Below are 18,641 nucleotides of genomic sequence, written 5' to 3' on the forward strand. Positions count from 1 at the left end.
CTGTAGGTCAGAAGTGAGCTTGCAGTGCATGTGTGTGCGTGTGCGTGTGTGTGTGCGTGTGTGTGTGGGGGGGGGGGAATGAGAATGCGAGTTTCCCATGCTTAGCAGCATGCTCTATTGTACCTTCAACTAGCATCCTATTGTGGCCTCTGCTCCCTCCTTGAAGAAGGAAGGGCAGTACTGAGGAAGAATGACTACAGAATTTATGAGTGAGCATCAGAAAAGATAATTTTAGTAATTTTTTTATATATTTTATTTATTTATTTGAGAGCGACAGACACAGAGAGAAAGACAGAAAGAGGGAGAGAGAGAGAATGGGCGCGCCAGGGCTTCCAGCCTCTGCAAACGAACTCCAGACGCATGCGCCCCCTTGTGCATCTGGCTAACGGGGGACCTGGGGAACCGAGCCTCGAACAGGGGTCCTTAGGCTTCACAGGCAAGCACTTAACCGCTAAGCCATCTCTCCAGCCCAATTTTAGTAATTTTAAAGATAACAGTTGTATATACTTAAAAGTGCTGAAGGTGACAAAGATTTATTTTTGCAGCAAGTTTAGAAACCTAGAAAAAGTCATCATAAATCAACTGAAACTGAAGCATCAAAATTTGTCTATATTCAGACATTTCAGTTTGCTTCATGTTGTAAAAAGATAATGCCTTATACAGCACACTTTTGATTAAAAGAGTCAACTTTGATTAAATTACTTAGTCTCATTTTCTCTCTATTGTGTGTGCATAGGCATGTATTTATCACTCTAGTTTGCTCCTATTCCACGTTCCCTTTGTGCTGCTCTGATTAGAAAATAAGATATTTTCATTTATACACATCTCTGCATTGCTATAGAACATATCAAGACACTTGCACTTTACATCCTCATAGAACCATAGCACCTAGCCAGCTAGCTGAAAATATTTTTCATGTGACATGCTACAGAAATTGCTGTTTTTAGAATGGGCAGCCATGTGACTGTAAATGCTAATAGTTCAGTCTGGTTTCTCATAAAACAAGATAGTGCTGCACCCCCAGTGGTAGGCCAGGTGCCCAACATACACAAGGCCCCAAGTTCAACCCCCAGCAATGAAAACAAAAGTACACCAGTTGTTGACATTTTCAATATTTATTTCAATATTTACTGTTTTCCTCACCTTTAGAATGACTTGTCAATAAAATCCTGTAGCAGCAGGATCTCCTTGATCAAATGGGTCTAGAATTCTTAGAGAAGCTTACCCTGTAACTCAGGAAGCAGGCTTCCAAGCCCAGCCAAATCCCTTGTGAAGAAAAACAAATCACTTTATTCACCAATTACTCACTTAAGCCCTGATTCACAGCCTGTTGACATATAGTAAACTGATGGATTTTTCTGTACAATGGTACTTAATTTGTGTGCCTAGACAAATTAACAGTGATTGAATAATAATGCACATCAAAGGAATGATGTGTGTGTGTGTGCGTGCATGCCCCATGGAACAAAGAAAGCACAATATAGAAAAGTCCAGAGATAGCCATGGGATAATAAGTGTGTGCCTTGAGTTAGATGGGAAAATCATAACCTTCAGGAATGACACAGAGGATAACTTGTCACGTTTCCAGTTTGGAGCTGGGTATTATAACAACCCTTTAGGGTAAATATCATTTTAATTCCTGTTGTAATGATGAGAAAAGTAACACAAAAAGTTATATGGGCTATTTCAGGTATCATCCTATATAGTACCAACTTGCATTTGTTTTTGCCAAAACAATGGTTCTGAGATACAGTCCTACTTCAGCAGTCACCAGAATCTTCTGTGTATGTGTATGTGATGGTTGATAGTGCCTACAGCATCCATGTACCACCTCTTGCATTCTAAAACTATGGTTTCTCTTGCTTTCTTACAGTTTAACATTAAGAAAGGTCACTATAGATCCAATCACTTTAAAAAGAAAACAAACAGGATTTACTAATTTCAATCTCAGCTAGAACTAGAAAATCCCAAGTGGTAATGCAAAAGTTTCTATGGCAGCTTATTTTACCTCTCATGTCCCCAACTGACAGTTTAGTACACTCAAATCTTTCTCCCTTAATAATCTCACTGAACTATGCAATTTGTATTTTTTTTTATGCTGCTTTTAGGAAATAAACCCTCTTGAAGTGTTAAAGACCACATTCCTGTGTTGGGCTGGCCGAGTCCACAAGTCCATTTTAACTGGCAAGCGACTCTAACCTTCTGATTTTTATCAGAACTTTATGAGCTCATTAGTAATTTTATATATGCTTACATTAGTCAGACTTATGTCACTGTGACAAACATCTGGAACCATTTACCAGGACACAAGGTTCTGAAGGTGTTAATTGTCCAAAGTCAGCTGGTTTCATTGCTTTGGGACTGAGGTGAGGGAGAGTCATACCATGATAAGTGAGTGTATGGCAAAGGCTGCTCACCTTGTGGGTATGAGGTGGGGTGTGGCATGCAGAAAAGGGAGGCTGAGGATAATAGAAAGAAGCATGCCTTCTTTTTACTTCTTCCTACCATACCTGCTACCTTCCACCACATCCCAGAATATCAGCCCCAGCAAGGACTTAAGTATTTAACATATGACACTTTGGACATTTTGTATTCAAATCAGTACCCTATTGAATTATTGACATATTTTTGAATGTGCCTGTTGGATAAAATTAGGTGTGCTTGTAACTTAAGTCACTCAAACTATATCAGAAGAGGTTTCCAAAGCTTACTCTCTATAAGCTATATTGAAAGGATGGAAGCAACAACTGTCTCTATTAACACTTAAGTGTTTTCTCCTTAAGAAGGAAATAGAGAATCACAGATTTCTATTAAGTCAGCTTAAAATCCGGGCATTTGTTAAATTGCATGAGTTCGCTTTGCCAAATCTGCATAATTATTTGTCAAAGGATACTATTAAGGTCATCAGCCGTCAGCACATGGTGCTACGTTGTCAGTGGCATCTTCTGGCTGTCAGTTCACTCATCAGGATGAAACTTACTAGAAAGTGGCAATCAGCATTTTCATGTACACTTTGTTCTAATGTGTTTATTTTTTTCCAGTAAAAGGTAGGAAGTCCTAGAATTAGCATTTATTTATCCTATGTGTATGAAAGGGCAGCATCGAATGACATCCATGATATAAGTGAATGTTACCCCCAAATGTGTCAAGGCTGAGCTTTATGAAATTGCCAATATTTGCTGATTTGGGGGCTATACAAAAATAAATACAAAAATAAATAAAAAGCTATGCATGTGATTCTCACTAATAAATTAGCTATTATAATGTAGATAGTATTTTTCCAAACTGGGAAAGTGTTTGTCAACAAATCACCAATTTATTTCCAGGTTAGCCCATTCTGAGAATCTTTGCTGTGCTGATAATCTAGATATGTACTGTGATCTCTGTTATCCAGCTGTTTCCTTCTCTCTATACATGCAGGCATCATTTTCTTAAATGTACCATCCTATCTAGGATGAAATTCCTGACCCTCAACCCCTGTTCTTGATCCAAACTTCTCTACCTTTGGTCCAACCTTCTGTATCTCCAGCCTCTCGTTCAGTCCAGGAAGAGCTGAAGAACCATGCTGATGTACCCTTTCTGTCACATGAGCCCTTCCCCGTCTCTTAAATAAATATGTCAGAACCGTCTTATGGAAGTCACCTTTACCCACCCTTTCCTTTCACCTACATTGTTGGAGAAGCCATCCAGTTTGTCCCAGAGTTGCCTCTGTGGACTTCTTATTTTTCCATCATGTAAATATCAGCTGCATAAATTGCATTGCATCCACAACAAAATGTCACATCCTTGTTCCCTACAGGATCTGGCCCAGCCTCCTCTTTCCCTGTGGTTCCCTGAATCCTCAGTTCTTCAAGGTCACAAAGCTCTCTTATGCCCCTTGACCTTCACATATATTCTTTAATTCTTTTATATTATTCTTCACATTATTTCTTAATCCTTTAACTGCCAATATATATGATACTTTCTCAGAGAGGTCTTTCGTGATGCCCTCCCCAATGTAGAGTAGGGCCCCAGTTTTGCTTTCTCATAGCACATTACTTTGTACATTATACTTAACAAAGCATGCATTGACTCTGATCTGTGTTTGTCACGTGTATGCTCCACAGGGCAGGTCCATCATCCACTGTGTTTGTCCCTCTGTGTGTGAATAGCTAAGGTAACTGAGTGTTCATAAGAGGGTGTATAATGAGGACCCACTGGAAGTGTGGTGTGTAACATGGGGTTGGTAGGTTCAAATTACACTCTTAATTTAGGTGATTGACTTATTTGAGCCTCCAGACGGTAAGGTGTTTGAAAACAGATTTGTGTTATTCATTGTAGCACAGATGCCCAGGAAAGTTCGTGATAAATAGTTTGTGTTAAATAAAAGGACCTTATTTTTTTCCCTTTTGTAAATTTCCTTTCTCATGACACTAAGACAGGATAAAAGCAAACCAGAAATTAATGGAATAGTTGGTGATAGAGTGCTTACCTCTCAAGACACAGGTTTGATTTCCACCATATTAAAGAAAAATTAAAAATATAGGAAGTGCCAAGTATATAGTAGGTTATCAATAATTCTCATGTTTTACAATAGTGAGTCTCAAAAGCCCTGGTCCCTCATGAGAAATGATAATCGGGGCTTTACAGTGAGGTAAGGACATTAGAAGAGCCTTGATAGCCTTTCTCAGTCACTTCATCTCCATCACCTACTACAGACTGTTTTTAAAGAGGAATATGTTGTATTGAAAAGTGCATATCTAAATCCTGCTAGAACCATCATCACTAGAATATAAGAAGAGTATATATCAGAAAACTGTTGTTGTTTGGCAAACATATATGTATGTATGTATGTGTATGAACATATATATATATATATATATATATACATACACATATATACACACACACACTATATGTGTGCATTGTATATGTGTGTATAGGTGTGTGTGAGAGAGACAGAGAGAGAAATTAATACACGTGACGTGGTGGACCTGTCTTCTGGGTAAGACTCTTCAAAGAATGCTTGGTTGTGTTTTCTGGGTTGCAATTTGGATTTAATTCTGAGGACAAAAAAATACATTGAAAATCATAATTTTTAAAGGAAACAGTAGAGTTTTTTCATTTCCAAAATCATATATTAAATTTACCTCAGGCTTCTTTTTCAACAGAAATATTTATATTCCCCACAGCTGTAGTTGGAGAGGCTCTTAGGCCACATTTATCTTTGTTTAATCCAGTTGAAGAATTCGCGATCCCTGTGATCATTTTTACATCAGCTAATTAGGTATGAAATCCAGAGGGGAGAATGGAATAAGGGTTTAGAATTACGACAGGATGTTACAAATCCAAGAAATAGCTGAAGTGAGAATTTATCAGACATTTGAGCCAGACGTTACAGCCAGACCTGGATTACAAAGATGCATCTTCAGCAATTAGAGTAGACGAAAGTGCCTCTTAAAGTCCTCTGCTGATCTATAATTGTAAAATGTTTATAGGCATTGTGACTGTTGATGCAATTAAAATCCTTAAACAATTAGAAGGCTCTGCTTACTGCTTTGAGATATATTTTCCAAAGTTACAGATTCTCACAAAAGGTGATGCTTCCATAGGGTAGAGAGGCTGTTCAAACTTTTATCACCTATAATATCTTTAAGATTAAGATTTATGACTTACTCTTTTTTGACACGCGGTCTTATGTAGCTCAGGTTGGCCTAGAACTTCAGGAATGACCTTGAACGTCTGATCCTACTGGCTCTACCTCCTGAATGGAACAAACAAATGCTAGCAAACCTAGTTCATGTGGTGCTAGTGATCAAAGCCAGACTTAGTCATGCTAGACAAGTACTTTACCAACTTAGGTAAATCCTCAGCCTCTGACTTAGCTTTAAGGAAGTCCACAATGCAGCATCTAAATTTAGACATCTTTGGAACATACTAAAAGTATCATTATTCTGATACCTGTACTGAAAACTTGTCAGTAAGAGCACTTGCTAGAGAATCATAAGGACCTGAGATCAATCCCCAGTGCCCATGTAAAAAATCTGGGCAAGACCATGGATGCCTGTAACACTAACACTGAATGGGGTGGAGGCAAGAGGATCACTGGCGCTCACAGTGAGCTTCGTGTCCAATGAGACTTGGTCTCAGGGAAACAAAGAGCAATAGAGGAAGACACTTGACGTCTCCCTCTAGTTTATGCATGCACACAGGGCACACAGGTCTGCAAACACACAAGCATACTACATGGGTACTGCATACACACGCAAATAAAAGAAAGTCAAAAGCAAGAGAAAAAACTGCTGGTAAAACAATATTCAAGAAGGGGCACTCATTGAATGCACCTCTGTTGTTTAGATACAGCAAAACTCATCCTTGTTACTCTACAGAGCTCCCAGATTTGACTAGCTAAATAAATCCTTCAGTTTCTTTCCTCTTTGTTGATCTGTATGTCAATTGTGGATAAAGTACTTCTCTGTGCTGATTGCATACTTAATTCCTGCCAGACCTTCAAACTTTTTCTTTCCCTGTTACCTGGCCAAATATTTGACTTCCTTCTTGACTTAAAATACCTTACTTCCTTTTCTATTGTTCCAATGTTTTTTTTGTTGTTGTTGTTTTTGTTTTGTTTTTCAAGGTAGGGTTTCACTCTAACTCAGGCTGACCTGGAATTAACTATGTATTCTCAGGGTGGCCTCGAACTCATGGCAATCCTCTTACTTCTGCCTCCTGAGTGCTGGGATTAAAGGCATGCACCACCACACCCCGCTTTGTTCCATGCATGTTTGAAAACTCCATACTCTAGCCTCAGACAGGTAATGAGACATTTTATTATCTGCTCTGATATTTTTAAAACACAGTCATTCAAGAAATTCAATTTCATCTTGACCTTTTCTACCCTTTCAATAATCCTAGCAAGTTACTGGGCCACATCTCTCAGTGTCAACATCAATGCATAACTTCACATGTACATTTCATAAGGTTATCTGAACAGAAGAAAATGCTGTGTTTTAATCCACGATATGCATTAAGGTGAATACTTAAAATGCTTCCAAACCAAGAAGACCCCCAAAAGCAGATAGCATGTGGTGATCATGTTATTGGTCCTCATTCAAGAAATTCCACATTATTTACCCGCAGCAGACTTGATTTGAAATACACATGTCACCAAAAATACTGGTAACTTCAATATTTTAACATCCAGTTACAAGCCAAGTGTGGTGACTCTGCCTGTTACCCAGAACCCAGGAGAATAAAGCAAGAGGATTGCCCTGAGTTCAAGGCTATCCTGGACTCTGTAGTCCCAGGTTAGCCCAAAGTACACAGTAAGATTGTCTCAAGACAAAATAACTTCTACTTACAAATGAAGACCAGTTCTTGTTTTTTTTTTTTCTTTTAAAGTACCTTTACCTATTGCCACAGAGGCTATTTTTACAGTGTTACTTTGTAAGATCCATATTTTCAGGCTGAATGATCGGGAGGTAGGTGGCCATGAGAAGGAAGTGGTTGCTATTAAAACCTTGTAATTGTGGACATTGCAGACCAATGTCTCTAACTGTTTGAAATTGTGGCAAATGTGTATTGGGATTTTCATACATTGCTCTTTAAATATCTTGTCATAAAGAATCTTAAAATATTTTGGTTTTCATCTGTTTTTCATTTTTCTGTGTTTTTCAAATATTTAGTTCTGATGTGCTTTAGTTTTAATAAGCACAAAGCCTGTGTTATTGGTTATTAAAGTAAATTGATGCTGATTTTCTAAACTGTTTTTTTCATAATTTAATTTCCAAGTAAATGTATCTGGTCATCAGTTGTAAGATAAGGTATCATTTTTGTTGTTATTTTGGAAGGTGTAGATGAGCATATAGCCTGTGTAATCAATGAAGAACTCATATACATGAACATAGAGCCTGTGTAATCAATACGACACTCTTATCCATGAGCAAGCATATACCCTATGTGATAAATATGGCACTTATAGCCATGAGCATACTGCATAATTGATATGGTGTTCATGGCTATGTAACCTAGTCTACCATGATTAGTTATATGATTTTCATTAATCTGAAGGAGACAAGAAACCTGAGGAAAGCTAAAATATATAATCAACTATAATCCTCAGATTTTAAAACTAATACCTTCCAGGGCTGGAGAGATGGTTCAGCTATTTAGGCATTTGCCTGCAAAGCCTAATCACCTGAGTTCAATTCCTCAGTGTCCACGTAAAGCCAGTTGCACAAAGTGGAGCACGCATCTGGAGTTTGCAGTGGCTGGAGGCCCTGGCACACCCACTCTTCCTGTCTCTTTTCTCTCTACTTCTCTTTAATTTAAAATAAATAAAATATAAAAATTATGACTTTCAAGTATCACGGACTGTTCATTATTTCATGAGTCTAAGATGCAGTATGGAGAGTAGAGTTGGTTACTGTATGCAAATGGGGCTTTAAACCTTTGGGGGATCAGCTCTATGAGACTGAGTGAGTATTTAACCATCTACAAAGGCTTTATTAACAGAGAGAGTGCATCTATGACCAACTAGAATATTTTGAGAACCTTTAAACCATCAAGGTAGTTATAATCATAGTATCAAATACTTCCAGTAATGAAACACATTGTAAAGATCAAAGACTAACACTCTCATTTTAGTATAAAAGTAGAAAAATTTTCCAATAACCATCCCTTTTAGAAGACCTTCATTCCAGTAAACAGTAAAGTCATTGAGTAATGTTTAATTGTTGCTTTGATCCATGGGGTTTTTGCACAGCACTTGGGATGTATTAAACATTCAAACCATGAGCCACTATGATGAATGAGTAGATGAGGCTATGAGAAAACATAAGTAGAGGAATTAATATGATCTATGTGCTGTTGGAATTAAGGAGTATTCATACTGAAGTTTGATTTTGCTGCTGTGTGTATATATATATATGATCTTTCTGCTATTAAAGTTGTCATACATTTTACTGTTTGTTTTTTGTATATGTAGATTGAACAAACAGTGTTCCTAAATATTCTCTTGCCAAATTCTTTGTGGCTGAATCTCTAGCTATAGTATAAATGTTGGTGATACTCAGCATCCTTACCTTCTGTGCCCCCTTAGTCTTTTATCTTTATTCTTGAACATGCATTTGCTTATAGTCAATATCTAGTATATACAATGTGCTCTGATAACTTTTAACATTTTTTGTTTTGTTTTCTTCAGTGCCAGGTTTTTAAACAGGTATTTCTTTGGTCTCTAGCCAGGCAGTGATATAAAAGTTAAAGTGGGCTGGGTAGATGGCTTTGTGGTTAAGGTGTATGCCTGCAATGCCTGAGGACCCAGGTTCTCTTCTCCAGGTCCCATGTAAGCCAGAGGCACAAGGTGGCACATGCATCTGGAGTTCATTTGCAGTGGATGGAGGCCCTGATGCACCCATTCTCTCTTTCTTTCTCTTGCTGTCTCTCCCTCCTCCTCTCTCTGTCTCAAATAAACAAATAAAATAGATAAATAAAATGGTTTTAATAAGTTACAGCAAGTCTTGAACAATTTGAAAAGTAAATAATTGCAGCAATGTGTTTATGGTGACTTGAATGTATGGTACCATAGACTCAGGTGCTTTATGAAGATTGAGCTTACAACTTGAGTCTCCAGTGGCTGGATCCCTGCTAGGGAGGAGAGGTTTGTCACAGGAAGTGGTATGTCTTTTCTTCCAGCCCTTCCAGTGAATGCAGAACAGTTTGAGCTCTGGCTATCAGTGCTAGCTGCAATTGTTTCTCTCTGCTTGGATCTGTGGAAGTGAGCCAGCTTCTGCCTTAATGGAACTTCCCCTGGAACCTTTAAGTGTAAAATAAATGCTTTTTTCCCATATGCTGCTTCTGGTCAGGTGCTTTGAGCCAGTAACAAAAAATAAAAATAAAATAACTGCAACAGTGTTGTAATGTATCAAACAGTTATACAATATTTATGAGGCCATACTGACATAAATATAAATGTGTAAGTAAGAGGGAGGAAAAGATTTTTCTTACAGTCGAATTCCAGCTGGTGAATATAGAAAGAATAAGGAAAGTAGAAAATTTATAATTTGACAAACACTTCTTTAATATTTGTGAAAAACAAGAACCATAAGTGGGGCTGTGAAGATATTTCGGTTGGCAGTGCTTCCCTTGCAAGCATGAGGACCTGAGCTTGGTCCTCAATATGCACACAGAAATGTTGGATGTGGTAGTACATGTCAATAATCCCTGTTGCATAACTAAAAAATAAATAAAACCAATTTGGGGCCAAGATTATGATGAGAAAGGTATTTACTTGATATTAACCTATCTACTGATAAAATAACTTTTGTGCAGATTGAAGAAGACCAAGGATTCATGTGATCTGAATACAATGTAGGATCTTAGATGGGATTCAGAACTAGAAGGACATTAGTGCATTCCCTGGTTTTGATGACTGTGCATTACTTAAAATTAAGTCATTGCCAGGCATGGTGTTGCACGCCTTTAATACCAGCACTCTGGAGGCAGAGATAGGAGTTTGAGACCACCCTGAGACTACATAGTGAGATCCAGGTCAGCCAAGGCTAGAATGAGACCCTACCTCAAAAAAACAAAAACAACGACAACAAAAAAAGTTAATATTTGGAGAAACAGTGAAGGACACATGGGAACTCTGTGTTCTTTTGAACTTCTTTGTAAGCTAACATTACTTTGAATAAAAAATTAAAATAATTTAAATAAACAGGCTATAATTCATTTTTACATTCCAATAGTACTTTATAATGAAAACTTAGGAGATAGGGACAAGGGCTTGGGTAGAGCTCAATGAAAGAGTGCTTCTGGGCAGGGGAGATGGCTTAGCGGTTAAGGGGTTTGGCTGCAAACCCTAAGTACCCAGGTTTTATTTCCCAGGGCCAACGTAAGCCAGATGCACAAGGTGGTGCATGTGTCTGGAGTTCGTTTACAGTGGCTGGCTGCCTAGCACGCCCATTCTGTCTCTTATCTATCTCTGTCTCTTCTCTCTACCTCTCTCAAATTAATAAAAATAAATAAATTTAAAGAGAATGCTTCCTATTCAGCATGTGCATAAAGTCCTGGGTTTAATCAGCAGCACCAAGAAGAAGTAAAGAGAAAGAAAGAAGAAGGGATGGAGGAGACATATTAATGACCTAGCCTTGACAGAAACTTGTAAGGTTTCATTATTTTATTTTCATCACTACAAAGAAGATGAGGCTTCTATAGGAATGAAAAAAAATATGTGATAGGTGCCACAGATTTTTGAATGATGGAGATAGAATGTAATACCAGACATTTTTCACTCTGAAAACATTTTCCTCATTATTCATATTCCAGAAATCTAGTCACTTATCTCATTTGAAAAGAATTTGCTTAGAATATACTTTGTGTACTATGCATTGTAGGTATAAAGGAAGACATGGGATTTGAGGCTAGTCTCCAGTAAGGTGAGTTTTGAAAGAGAAAAGAAAGCAGAGGTTGATGACCATGTCGGGGCTAGCAGTCTTCTAATCCAGGATAGTGTTACATTCCCTCAAAGAAGGCAGCACAAATGAACGTATGTCAGAGTTGGTCTTGAAAGATAGCATTCTCCTAGTATCTTCTCTCAAAGCATTCAGTGTCCTTTCACCTCTGAAGGGCAAATTAGACTCCTACTGGAAAGAAAGCTTTGTTTTCTTCACATTAACTTTACTCCGGTGGTTGTTTTAGAATCAACATTGTTCCTCACTTACAAACTTAAATTAGTCTTGCTGCCCACACCTCCCTATGGTCCAGCTAGGCCACCTCATCATATCCTTGGTGTGGTTGCTGTCAATTGGATCTTCCAAAAGTTGCAGTGGTTCTGGTAGGGAAATGCTCATCTGTCAGATGGATAATGAATGTTAGGAGGAAATGTGCAAACCTGGCTTTGGAACTGAGTATCATACTCTTGTTCTGGCACCAGGACAGAAGAAAAACGCTGGCCAGAGCACAGGTGTAACTTCCAACCCTTTGATACTGTGTCTCTGGGTTGAATGTACTGTCTCAATTTAAGTTCCTGAAGTGATAACAGGAATTTGCACAATTCTGGGAGTCTTGCTCTAATTTGTATATGTGTGTTTTCACTACTTTTACAACTTTTACTTTTGGTAATGTTATACATGTATAATGAAATTTGATCATATTTACCCCTGAATACTTTCTTTTGTCACCCTCTGACTAAACTTAAACCCCTTCTCAAGTAGCCCCTCTTCTACTTTGAAGTCTTTTTACCTTGTGTTTGAGATCCACTGAGTTTAGTTAGGGTTGCATGAGCATGAGGAGGGGATTCTTTACAGGAGGATAGGCAATTTAGCAGTGGCTACACTAGTGAATAAAATTAATCCCTTCTCCTAATAGTCATTTACTGCCAGAAACTCCTCAGGGAGGGATGGGAGTCTCATGAGCCCTTCTACCATCAATGCCAGAATATTGATGGGTTCAGTCTTGTAAACATTGCTGTCAGGACTTCATGAGGACAATCACTATATCATGTTCAGAAGGTAACACTCCACAACATTCTTCCTAATCCTCCAGCTCTTATATTCTTTCCACTCTGTCCCCCACAATGCTCTCTGAGTCTTGGATGATGTGAATGAGATGTCCCATTTAGGGCTGAGCACTTAACAATCACTTATTCTCAATACTTGATGACTTTTGAGTCTATCCAGAAGTCACCATCTTCAAACAACAAGAAGCTTCAGGCTAAAGCTGAGAGCAGCACTGACCTGTGAGCATAAACATAAATGTTTAGAAGGCCTGCTTTTACAACTCTTAACCTGTTCACCCTCTACAGATCATGTGAAGGAATCTGGCCCAGGATTACATAATAAAAACAAATGGTCTCAATTATTTTTTTCATTGTTTCCATGTGTATGTTGAAATTGATCTGCAAGGATGATGAGGTCAGCATTGTAGGGAATTAAGGCATTAACATTTACCATTCATTCATTGCTACAATTCTCCATATGAAAGTTTGGCTGAGTTCAGAGAGTGACACAAGATTACTATTTGCTGGATAGGTAGTTTTAGATCAGCTTTGGAGTGTAATTCTTTTGGTGATATACACAATATACATCTTTATATTGGAACATGTTTTACCCCAGCACAGCTGCTGTTCCAGATGCACAGCTAGGGCAGATGAACTCAGTAACTGAACTTTCTTCCACCCAACCTGGAGTGGGAGAAAATTGAGTCTCTCCTGTGATTTTTGATATATGATGTGACTTTTTTACCCTGAGCCTGCTTTTAACTTATACTTTTTGATAAAAGCCAATGTATTTGGCATCACTATTACAACATTAACATCTGGGTTTTTTAAATGTTTGAGGCTTTAAGAGTCCAAATAACAAGCTGAAAGCCCAGTGGTGGATTTCAGTTTGTTAAACCAGGTTAAAAACTAATGGTTTCCATTTAATGCCCTCATAGTTGACTAATGAAACTAAATTGCCAATCATTTCAGCATCCAACTGCATCACCAAATACATTAATATTAAAACCTTAAGCCATATTAGCTTTACAAATTTGAGTGTTGTGAAGGGAAAGAGGACTGGCAATACTGTTATTGTCTGACTTTTGTGTGTTTTTATGTAGTATACTATCTCTCATGATTTCTCATTCTACATTAACCCCTCACATACTTGTGCATTCTATCATTGTGCTAATTTCATAAGACAATAGAGTGATTTCTGATACATAAATGATAGCTTTCATGGCTTATCAAATGTGCTTTGGCACACTCAATAATGTCTTCTTCAAACATACATTGCATTGATTACATCAGGCAGTCCCATATGGTGAAACTTAGTTACGACCTTTCCAATAAAATTATGGTTGGAAACCCACTTCTGGGGTGCAGCCCAGTGATCTACTAAATTTCTCAGTGACATTCAGAACATGAAATAATTTGGAGAGAATAAATTTGCAATGTAAGTGGAAAGAGAGGAGACGGTTTTCAATCTGTATTATTTTATTTTTCAAAATCCCATACTTGTACAATGAGTTCTCCAAGATAATTCTGACAAAGATGAGTAACATAGCTTTGGCAAGAGTCTATGCTTAAGATAGTTCCATAAGTTTAAGTAGAAATACATAGTGTGGTACTTATATAGGAGAAGAATTCTATGAAAAACTTGTTCTTGAGGTTGGTTTTGCAGCACCTCTTTCTAGCCCTGGTATTGGCTAATGAACTTATATCCTATTTCACAGAGAAAGAAAGGGCCCCAACTAGAAAACTGTAGTCTTGGTTACTGTGTTCATATGCCCACCCAAAGGTCTCTGCATCCATTTACTTCACCTTTTCCCCCATTTCTACCTATGAAATACCTGCTTGTTTCTACTTTTTTTTTAAAAAAAGTATATTTGTCTTCAACATTTTATTTCCTCTCCTGTTCATGATACCATTCCTGAAATGCCTGTCTTCTGAATAATCATTCTTCCCTTTCCTGGACTGTCACTAATGGGAAGCTATCATGCTGTTTTTTTCTTCTATCTTAAACATACATACAAAGAAACCCCCTTCTTTAGTGTCCCTCCACCTTTCTCTGTTCAAAAGAGCTGTCTTGGCTCAGTTACCCCATATTTCCCATGCTTGCTCTAACTTGGCATTCTCCTCTCCTCTGCCCATTTCCTCTGTTCAACTGTGTTGGCCTCCCTGCTCATTCTAATTTACATGTGCTGCCTCCTCTGCTTTTGCAATTGCTAACCCAAGACTTCCGATGTCACCTTCCTCCTGGACGTCTTCCCTCACAAGTCAGAGATACAGTGAAGCCTCCATAGTGTTCATGTGTAAAATGCCAACTCCCCCTTCCACCTGTTCACTTATCTCCTCTCATTGAGTCCAGCACATTCTGATACACTGTGTAATTGATTTTCAAAGTACAAGGGTCTTTAAAAGTTGGAAGTTTAGGGCTAGGGAGATGGCTTAGTCATTAAGGCACTTGCCTACAAAGACTAAGGAGCCATGTTCAACTCCCAGGATCCCACATACGCCAGCTGCCCAGGTGACATATGCACAAGGTTGCACAAGGTAGCACACACATCTGGAGTTTGATTACAGTGACTGGAAGCACTGACATGCAAATTCTCTCTCTCTCTTTCCCTCTCTCACACCCTTTATGTGTGTCTCTCACTTAAAAAGGCCAGTCTGTTGGACTTGCCTCAAAAAAAAAAAAATGTTGGAAGTTTAATAAGCAAAATGGGTACAATTTTCCTTTATAGACAAATTGAATGCCCATGACAAGAAGGGGTGTCAGGGAAAGTGACCATGCTTCAGAAGCGCTGTGCCCACTTCACAGAAGCTGTGTGGTTTTGGGCAGTCTGCTTCATGTGGCTCATGTGGAAGTAAAAATGAGCTACCTGTATCCTTTACTCAGCAAATGTAGTACATAAACCTGGCTAAGAAATGGACTAAATGCAACCATCATGAGCATGGCAGGTGGGGCTCCTATTGTCAGAAGCAACAGATATTAAACAGTAGTTCTGTAACAACTGTGAAAATCACAGCCACAAGACTAAAGGGCTAGAAGTGCCAGCATCTAAAGGGCTTGTTTGTAAGTTGTGCTCTAAAATTTCTTCCTTCACCATTCTCCTTAGACCACTAGTGTTGCTTCAGTCAATTTTACAAAAGGGCAAATTGTAGTTCATACCCTACTGATCTGATTTTTTTTTTTAGTGCATTTATGTATCACTTGAAATACCCCTTAAAATCCAGGCCATGAGACAAATATCTAAAATTTCTGATTCAAAGGTTTGATGGTGTTTAAATACATTTTAACCACCTGCTGAAATCGCCCAAGCTCTGGGAAATGCTGATTTAGAGAAATGGTCTTATCATTTCCATTTTTAATAATAGTTAGTTATAAAAGCATCTTAAGGCATGCCATTCTGTGTAAATTATGCTCTCCCAGAAGCTATTTAATCCAGCATTTGTGTCTCACATTGGTGATATGAATAACCCAGAGAGATCATATACTCACTGTCCAATCATTCTCAGATGTAAATCTTAAAATAACTCACCACCCTCTCCCACCCCCCCAGACCCGCTGTGTTGCCTGGAGCTTTCTTGCAAAAAAACATGCATGAACTGGGTGTGGTGGTGCACGCTTTAATTCCAGCACTTGGGAGGCAGAGGTAGTACTATTCCTGAGTTCAAGGCCACCCTAAGACTACAAACTCTACCTCAAAAATCAAAACAACACACACACACATAATGAATAGTTTTAAACTGCCATCTATTTAATTGGGTAGAAAGTAAGGAACAACAAAGAGAGCCACGGCCACAAAGAAAGCTGACCTCAGAGAGCCCTGCTGCTAGCAATGTAGAGAACAGCAATCAACAGATGGGCTGACTGCTGCTATTTATTAAATGAGGCAGATTCAAATACGAACGTAATTTCTCTCTCTTAATGTAATTACACTGAATCAAAGGATTTAGAAACAATGGCATATTGCCAAGTTCTGCATAAGCCCACAACCGTGTGTCTTTAATAAGTAGTCACAAGGAAAGGTAGATATTTATCAAATTCACTATTATTTAAGACTAAAATTCTGATTTTGGGGCAGGTAAAACAAAAGTCAACCAATGTGCCAGATGTGGTGGTGCATGCCTTTAATCCCAGCACTTAGGAGGTTAGGAGGACCACTGAGCTTGAGGCCAGCCTGAGTCTACACAGTGAATTCCAGGTCAGCCTAGGTTAGAGCAAGAAGTTACGTTACTTTGAAAAGCCAAACAAAACCAAAACAAACAAGTAAAAACAACAGCAACAACAACAATGTCCCTTTGGGCCTGGAGAGATGGTTTAGCTGTTTAGGTGTTTGCCTGCAAAGCCTAACAATCAGGATTAGATTTTCCAATACTCATGAAAAGCCACACAGTGGTGCATGCACCTGGAGTTTGCAGTGGCTAGAGGCCCTGGCACACCCATTCTCTATCCCTCTCTGCTTGCAAATCAATAACTAAATATTAAAAAAATAATAATAAAGTGGGCTGCAGACATGGCTTAGCAATTAAGGTGCTTGCCTGTGAAGCCTAAGGAACCAGGTTTGATTCCGCAGAATCCATGTAAGCCAGATGCACAAAGTGGCTCATACATCTGGAGTTTGTTTGCAGTGGCTAGAGACCCATTTTCTCTCTTTATCTTTCACTTTCTTCTCTGTCCTTTTCTGCATACAAATAAATAAGTTTTTTTAAAAGTATATCAATGCTAATGTGTTACTTGTCTTTAAAATCTCAGCTGCATTGTAACTAGCTGGGAATCTTGTTTTTCTATGTGTTTCCATATGTTGAATTTTCTAGACATTTGAAACATGCTATAATAATTTGTTTGTGATCCCTTTCAGAGTTTATAGAAAATAAGTCATGTACATCCTTCCTGAACCTTTTGGCTGGAGGAAGTTAACATTCTTGATTTTTTGATTGATAACTGATTTTTAACTTTTAAGAGTTGAGTTCCTCTTGTCGCTCCCATTTGTTTCCCCAAGTTAAGTTGCCTTTGAATTATTCTCTAATATTGTGAGTTTGTTAATTTAGTAAATGCCTAATGGTACTTTAGTGTGGTTCTATTTTAATTAACTCTTAAACATTTTTTGATCATTAGCAACTATAAATGTATTATATTTTGATGTGTATTTAAGAACCAGTAAGATAGATTTTTGGTGAAATATCTAGTCATTCTTTCCCACCTTTGCTGTACCTTTTTTTTCCCTTTCTCTTTTTAAATAAATTGAAACACCTCATGAATTTGCATGTCACCCTTGTGCAGGGGCCTTTGTAATAGTCTCTGTATTGTTCCAATTTTTTAGCATGGGTGCTGCTGAAGGCAGCACATGCTGTGCCATTGTTGTTGGTTTTCTTGGTTTGGAGAGGTCCTTTTTAGACTCTTATCCTTTTTGCTGTAACTTAAGACTATCGAGTGTATCCTTTGTCTTTTGGTGATACACATGATTTTCAGCTGTGCTGATTTCCATTATGACACAGTCATGTTTATTCATGTTTCCTTTAGTTGCTCCTGGTCCTAATTTACCTCTGGCCTTCACCAGGTCAACACTATACGTACCTTTTTTGCATCTTTACAAAACATATACAACATATTTATATATATTACATATCATATGCATGTATAAATGAAAATACATGTGCAAATACATATTTTATAAGCAAATACATGATTACAGTGTAAATATTAACATATTTCCATAACTTCTTCCAAGAACTATAGTGATTCATTTATTACCACTAGGATCTGATCTGTCTGGAATTTATCTTGATTTGAAATTCAGAGCATAAATCTCCTTAAACCTTTGAAATATGTAGACATTAATTCCAAGAAGTATGAAATACTAAATTTATTATATGCTAAGTTGTTTTGTTATTAAATAGCCATCATATTTAAATAATTATGGCATTTCAAAGCATTTTAGTAACAAATAATTATCTTTTCCTCCACAATTTTCTTTGTTAGGCTTGCTGTATGAACTTTGTAATAAACTTGCTTAATATTTTAACATTGCTGTTTTTATTGAAATTGTGTTAACTATACAGAACAATTGAGAGAAAACAAGCATCTTTAAAATGTTGAATATATCTACCTCAAAATAAAATAGGAATTTTTCTATCCCCTAACCTATTCCTTCAATTTTCTTATAATTACCAC

The 18,641-nt window shown here is 37.8% G+C and overlaps 1 protein-coding gene and 1 non-coding gene across 2 annotated transcripts in view; one reads left to right on the top strand and one right to left on the bottom strand.

Annotated features, from left to right (window-relative positions):
* The window catches only part of Serpini1 (serpin family I member 1), a 108,822-nt gene that overhangs the window by 19,673 nt on the left and 70,508 nt on the right, over positions 1-18,641 (top strand). The window lies entirely within an intron of this gene.
* On the bottom strand, positions 17,706-17,814 carry LOC123453419. Its single transcript, XR_006632810.1, has one exon. It is a non-coding gene; the product is annotated as a U6 spliceosomal RNA (small nuclear RNA).

The sequence above is a fragment of the Jaculus jaculus genome, chromosome 11 (assembly GCF_020740685.1).
Source record: "Jaculus jaculus isolate mJacJac1 chromosome 11, mJacJac1.mat.Y.cur, whole genome shotgun sequence".
Classification (NCBI taxonomy): Eukaryota; Metazoa; Chordata; class Mammalia; order Rodentia; family Dipodidae; genus Jaculus; species Jaculus jaculus.